Raw genomic sequence first — 7,415 nt, 5'->3', positions numbered from 1 at the left:
GAATAAAAGTGTCTGCTAAATGGATTAAATGTAAAATGTAATGTATTAAACACAAAATAAATGTGGTTATAGTAAGGATTTTTTTTTTAAATATGATCAAATGAATAATATATTAGGTTGTTAACTTCTCAGTCAACAGTTTCAGTATTATAACAGCAGCTGAGAGTGAAAGTTCACAGCATGCACTGTTAAGCATGAAATGGTCTTACCTTTCATGAAGGTTCTTTTTAAAATAATCTGTTTTTGTGCTGTTGAATTTTTTCTATCCACAAAGGAATGTAATCAAACCTAAATTTGCCCATTCATCAGAACATAATCATCATCATCAAAGGCATTTAATAATCCCTTCAGTTTGTCAACTGGGAAACAATGGCATCATCAGAACCCTTTATAATGGGTGTTAATTTGATTAGATTTTTAGATGCATGACTAAAGCTTCATTGCAGCATACCCTTGTAGGGAGCATAGCTCTCCTCATCTTTTACTGAGAAGTCCAAACAAGAACACACTAACAATCCCAACACATTACAGTGCCATACAAATCTTATATCAGTCTGATATAAGTTGTTTCATGTGCAGTTACTGCATTTTGCAATTGCATAAGAGTAGCGGCACGGTGGCTTTACTTATCCAGCCTGCCACCTATGGGTGGTCTGAGTATTTTCGGGTGATACTAAACCTAAAGTTGTGGCCACCAAGATAGCAACATTTTCACCAAGGCAGGTACAGATATCAAGCAAACAGCACGTGCGTGCGGTCAAGGTCAGGGCTGCAGGGATGATCTCGTACATCTCACTGGTCACAGCTTGTCTAGCCCGCAAGACATCAAGCAGGTTGTTAAGTCGTCCCTCAGTCATGCAGCAAACAATAACCTCCCGTCTTTCTTGCAGAAGCTGGCAACAGCTTTTCCTGCAGACAGCTGACATTTAACTAGAGAAAAAGGAAGGATCAGAGTATATGATAACAGTGTTAGCATAGAGTTAGGAACTAACACAAAGACAATATTTGCATCATTTTTATATTGTTCTATTATTACATGTGTGGGCAAAGCAAATCTGATCAGTCTATCTCCGCTCTGCACATGGAAATAAATTACATTTTAAAATATACTGAAATAGAAATCAGTTCTAATATTTCCCAATATAACTACATTTTGATCAAATAAATGCAACTTTGGTAAGCATAGAAGGTGAGCATAGAAGGGTATTTTATTCAAAAACATTAAAAATAATACTAATCCCAAACTTTGTCAACCATGATGCATTTTTTTATTGCCTTCCCACTTAACCAGTTACTTTAATGTGACAAAACAGTCTGTAAAAACTACTTGCATTTCAACGAACAAAACAAGACTAATTCTGAGAAAAACAAAGACCCTCTGGGGAGGAAACACACTGGACACAGATAAGGCATGAGTGGGGCAGTCATTCAGGAAGCGAGTGAGCACAGTCCAACAGAACTGCTTACTGCGCACATGTAAAGTCCCAACACAAAAACTGATACATTGCTGTGTCCAGGTCGTTATGCCAACAGTATGTACACAATATCCTCTTGGGACCCAGACAGAGACTTTTGTCCTCTGTAGAGGACATTATATTTTAGTGATTTTCTCTGAGATATTACATGCCACAGTGTTAAGTCTGGATGTCCTGTACAGAGCACATAATGGGTTTTTTTTTCGAGATATCAAATGTTTGGAGGTTTGATTATAATTTTTTTTAGCATTTTTATGGAAATTTTGTAATTATCATTTAAATCTGACCAATTTTCCAATTGTTTGGCATATATAAATATCTCCAAAATGTTATTTCTCCATTTGTTTCTTATGCTCCAACCAATGTAATGAAATAAAAAATGACAAAATTCACAAAGCTTCTTTTGTATGGTTCTCAGGAGGATGTGTGCACAAAGCTCCTCCAGATTTATTTACCTAAAATACATCAGTCAATTAAGACTGACAAACAGCAAAGTTCTTCCAGATGGATTAAAAGTTTGCAACAATGGCATGTTTATGTTCTTGGTCTGAACTCATATGTTGGAAATATGCTGGACAGGAATAGAGAGTATTGGAGGGATTCAAAAATGTATACTGTTTGGACATTTTGGAGACAGAAATCATTTCTCACCCTGGTTGCCAGCATTGTGTTTTGGGTAACTCTGAAATATCGCTGTGGGGGAAACACATGGGAACCTTAAAGATGTAGAGCTCTGTCTCTGACGTCCATTAATCTGAATGAAACCATGATCATTGCAGGAGTTATTGGACTGGACTTTTGCCAGTGTCTATAAAAGAGATGGGCATAAACATAATTATAAGACAATTTATAGTAATGAAGAGATAAAATGTATACAAAATGAGAGATCACTAACCGCCACAACATCCAATCTGAGGACAACCCCCTTGTTGCCATCAGCAGAGGGGCCTTTTCTTTTGCATTTAGTGAAGACTCTGGCAGAGTTTCATTCTGGGGAATCACCTCGGAGGTCAGATTTTTTGTGGTACTTTTGCATCTATTGTTCTGTTGGTGGTAAAAGACTGTTGTCAGAATCCAAAAGCTTTAAGAAGATTTATATTTGAACGTTATTTATTATGAACACACACACGATACAAAATATAGCATCAGTAAAAAGTTCCTGCTTAATAATACTAACATTACGATATAAAAATGAGAGAACGTTTCAACGCCAAAGTAAAACCTGCTCAAAATAAATGTACCAGCTGTCTAACCTCTAGGTTATAGGCAACTATGAGCGCATTTTACAGCTCAGGAGCCTCCTCTCCTTGTGAAACAGACAAACACAAAAATACTAAATCAGTCAAGCATCCAATTCTTCACATCTGTATTAAACTGAATTTAAATGCATACAGGAACAAAAAATCAACATAATATGGAGTCCATGTTCACTAGTGAAAATGCCCCTACTGATTTTTTATAATTTCATACTTTTTGCATTACACATTTTATTATCAGCATAAAGTCAAAAGTTGATTTGAAAAATGAAAAGTATTGATTTTTGCTCATTTAGCAAAAAGCAGCACTCAAGTTGTATGAACTTCCTCCAAACCAAGCCCCAACTTGTTCTGAAGCTGATCAATACCTGTAAGAAAACAATTGTCTTCGGGCAAATGGAAGAATGACAAATCCTTCTCACTGAATAAGATAATAAGATTACATTGATACACTGAAAAGATGGCAACATACCTTCACATGGACGCTTTCTATTCAACGTTTCCCACAAAAGAACCCCAAAACTGAAAATCATTCAAAAGCTCAAATGAACTCAACAATTGATATACAACTGAAACACTCTAAAATGTTGAAATAATGCACCTCACCTATACTGTATATGTCAGCTTCCACAGAAGGAACAGCGGCTTGTATGACTTCAGACGACACATAGGCCAGATCTCTGTAACATGGCCCACGGCCATCAGAGGTGGTCAAGTGCATGTTTATCTCTTGACCCCAGTCACACAACTACAATGCAACACACATAAAAGTAAGCAAAAGTTGCACAAAAAAAAACATGTTTCTATTTCAAGGAAATTTTGGGGGCTACGTCTGGCAATACCTTGGCAAGGTACTGTTGGTCGAGAAGAACATAGTGGCTCTCAGGGCTCCGTGAGGCAGCGGAATGGCATGGAGCTCAACCTTTAGAAACCTCCAAAAGGATCCGAAGACAAAGAGCCATTGAAAGCTCTTGGAACCGTTCTGTCTAATGAAAGCAAAAAATAAATGTCACTTCCAGCTGTATTGCTTGCCTGCATAGACTGACATTTGCTGAGAGTAAGAGTTATATTACTGATGACGCAATTGCTACTAGCTGATACTTGTATTAGAGTGCTCTTTGTTGGATGGCACTATTTTTTAGTGCCTAGGGGATTTCCACTTTTTCATGGTCAGAAAAGTCAACACCTTCATCTACTAAAAGCAATCACACTTCCTGTTAACAGATTCATCAGGTTTGTTAACAAACCTGTCTTTGATTCATTAAATTATCTTTTTAAATAAAGTTAAATAGATAAAATAAAAATTCAAAACCTTGTGCATGTGAATCTAGAGATCCTTCAGTCCTCCAGTCCCACCCCAGTCCAACCAGTGAGTGGGTTGAGTACAAACCCAATGGGACTAGAACTTGCTCAGAACACACCTGGCCCAGCATCCCTTCTTTCTTTAACCTGTCAATCCATTTACTGATACCACACACACACAAATCACTTAAGTTTTGTTTTCCATTGTTTGCTTTGGAGGGAGACTGAGAGACTCAGAGACTAGATCCGTGTGCTGTCATGAATAGAACATGAAAGGACTCAAGAGCCCAGCCCCATATCGCGAGCTCATTCCACATTGCTTGTTTATGTCCATATTGGCTGCTGAGGCCACAGAACTCCCCGGCTATTTAAAGTCTTTGAAAAACAATTGCAATTCAACTAATAGCTAAGTGATTCACCTGGGCTAGAGAGAAGGTAGGTAACACATAACCGATTAAAGTCTGAAATGCAATAAAAAGTAATATCTCACTGCTCATCTTTTTTTCATGCACATAAAGAAAACAAACACACACACAAAGGCGAACATACATTTAGAAAAAAATATGCCATGTATATTTTGTAAACAGTGAAGCTGAATGAAATATATTTTTGAAGTTGGAAATATTTAGTTTCAACCAAAACCAAAATATATTTCAAACATATTTCAAAATTTATTTCAGGGGCAAGAAAATACATTTTCAATCATACAGCCTTGGATAAATGCAACATAATACACTTTAATAACGTCTTTTAAAAAAAGAAACTTTGTAAAGTATGTTCCTTTCTCATTTTTATTCAAATATAATGTGAATGTTTCCTTATTTTATTTTATTCTTTAATTTTTTATTATATATATATATATATATATATATATATATATATATATATATATATATATATATATATATATATATATATATATATATATATATATATATATATATTTTTTTTTTTTTTTTTTTTTTTTTTTTATTGAAATAGATGGAGGGCAAATATTTTATTTGTCAGGGACACATTGATTATTGGATGAATATGAAATTAATGCTGTGAGTGTCACCCACTCAGGGTAATCTCAGTGTGAAGAGTCACTGGTGTGGTTCATAATAAACGCTAACATCTTCACAATGAAGATCGTCACTTATTTTTTAATATTCGTCACTTCTTTTTCCCCCCTTGCCCAATTTCTTCTGAAAGTAATGACCACATTAATAACATCATAGTAGCCTACACAAAATAGCTATAAAATGAAGACAGTAAAGCAGTGTAGTGGAAATACTATAGTTATTATTAACCACTTGGCACCCATTTAGTACCATTTTTAGTACCCTGTACATTATTCATGTCTAAATTGCCCCTAGTCATAATGGTATAACACTGCTAACATATCTGCTTCATCAGCTATGGGCTATGTGAACTCATCAGTGTGACTCCATCTTTCACAAAAAAAAAAAAACAGTTTCCTCTTTTTCTCAGATGTCTGGCAAAATTGCAAAAGGAAGTGTCTGCCACACGCTTGGGAGTTTATAATTAAGTCTTACACCATTTGCTGATCACTGTTCAGTGCGACAAGTCAATAGGAAATTATATTTCTATCTTACATAAAAGGGGATGTCCAATGTGACTGAACTTACAATAGAAAGTGGAATCTTATGTCATTATTTCATGCTGTTATCTCAGGACAAAAAAAAAAAAAAAAACTATTGTCACTTTACTAATAACTAATAGTTTTAACTGTTTTATTGTAACCTATAGGTTATGCATTATTGTACATAAGCAAAAAAATAAAAATAAAAAATATATATATATATATATATATATATATATAGAGAGAGAGAGAGAGAGAGAGAGAGAGAGAGAGAGAATTCATAATGATATTAAATAAAGATGACAGAGGTAAACTGACACTGACAATGATTAAAGTTGTTGAGCTATTGTAACCTATCTGATAAAACTAATCAATACATTGACTTTTTATCTAAAATGATTAAAACTTATCATTACCTAAACAATATGTCATGTTACAAATATTGATCATGCTCACAAATACACAAAGATAAAGAAGAAAGTTTAGAAAGTATTTTAATCCAACACAAAGGTAATCCACAAACACAGATGGAACTGAATTTAAGCAGGGGGAATACAAATACACACACAATGAAAATGCTACAGTATAAATGTCTAAAAAACAGTCAAGTACCCAGGGAGTAAGGCCCCAGTGGATTTTTTTAACACACACCCTCAAAAAGCAGTTATGGGTACTCCAATTGGGCCAATAATTCAATTTTCTCCTATTGCAGTGTCAAATCTGCTAAACGTGGGTCCATAACTTTAAAATGCTACAGTAAAAATGTGTGAAATGGTCACTGTAACAGTTAAGTGACCTAGGAACAAGGCCAATACTGCAATGGCTCCTTTAACTGTCAGTGTCCATAACATCAAAACTGTATAGTAACCAAGTTTAGTTCACCTTTATTAATATAAACTTTCATATTACATGTTTCAAAGCCCCATTACAGAAAACTTACTGTTCACTGAGGTCTAAAGTGGCACATTCTACAACCTGTCGTTTTGGCAGATTGGCTTCAATAAAAGAAGTCTAACAAGAAAGTTATGAAACCTACGGGATGTTTTTACTGTACAATGACCACTTATATGTCAAAAGATCCAATCAGTAACCATGACAACAACCTGGGGCGTAAACAGAGTTCATAGGGGTGTGATACATTGTATTTGAATGTTTTCTGGGGGAAAATGTAAAGGGATTTGTTAGAAATGTGAACAAATAGTTACAAATATATTGTGCGTTGGTTATGTATATATTGTATGTTCTGTGCAATGTCATACAAAAAGTACCTTATATGACTGGTGGTTGGAGCAAACCACCATTGCAAATTCCTTGGTAAATTCAACTTATTTGGCCAGTATGTCAGTAAAGTGGATTCTGACTGTGATCAATAGTGGTGGTGGTGGTGGTGGCATCAAGCTTTGAGGATATGCTATCTGCTAAGGTGACTGGTAAAACCATGAAGATAAATAATGGATGGATACAGAAAATTCTAGGTTGAAATATGCTCCAGTCCAATAGTCCACAAGAGCACTGGGACTTGGATGATAGTTCATCTACCCAACCAACAATGGCATGGAACATGCATCAAATATCACAGCAAAGACATAAAACATATCCCGGTGAGTAGCCTATATGTGTGAAATGAATAATAATAATAAAAAACTTGGCTTTAACATAGATTCCCTATACGATTACAATTTGAGGAATTTTGCGTAGAAGAACATACAAACTTCCAGTAGCAAGGTTGATAGACGCTCACAGGTCTAATATTCCCGCCGAGGCGCTGAGACTGCAGCTCCATACAGCTCCCACCAG

General features: G+C 35.4%; 1 long non-coding RNA gene across 1 annotated transcript; it reads right to left on the bottom strand.

Moving 5' to 3' along the window:
- Positions 1–29: 29 nt before the first annotated feature.
- On the bottom strand, positions 30–4,219 carry LOC113052329 (uncharacterized). Its single transcript, XR_003277018.1, has 7 exons — positions 4,044–4,219; positions 3,574–3,717; positions 3,338–3,479; positions 3,204–3,253; positions 2,371–2,519; positions 2,127–2,283; positions 30–930 (listed from the first exon to the last, which is right to left on the bottom strand). It is a non-coding gene; the product is annotated as an uncharacterized LOC113052329 (long non-coding RNA).
- Between the last annotated feature and the right edge of the window lie 3,196 nt (positions 4,220–7,415).

This window comes from Carassius auratus, chromosome 32 (genome assembly GCF_003368295.1).
Source record: "Carassius auratus strain Wakin chromosome 32, ASM336829v1, whole genome shotgun sequence".
Lineage (NCBI taxonomy): Eukaryota > Metazoa > Chordata > Actinopteri > Cypriniformes > Cyprinidae > Carassius > Carassius auratus.
Note: the sequence above shows the minus strand (reverse complement) of the source record. Positions and strands in the feature narration are given on the sequence as shown.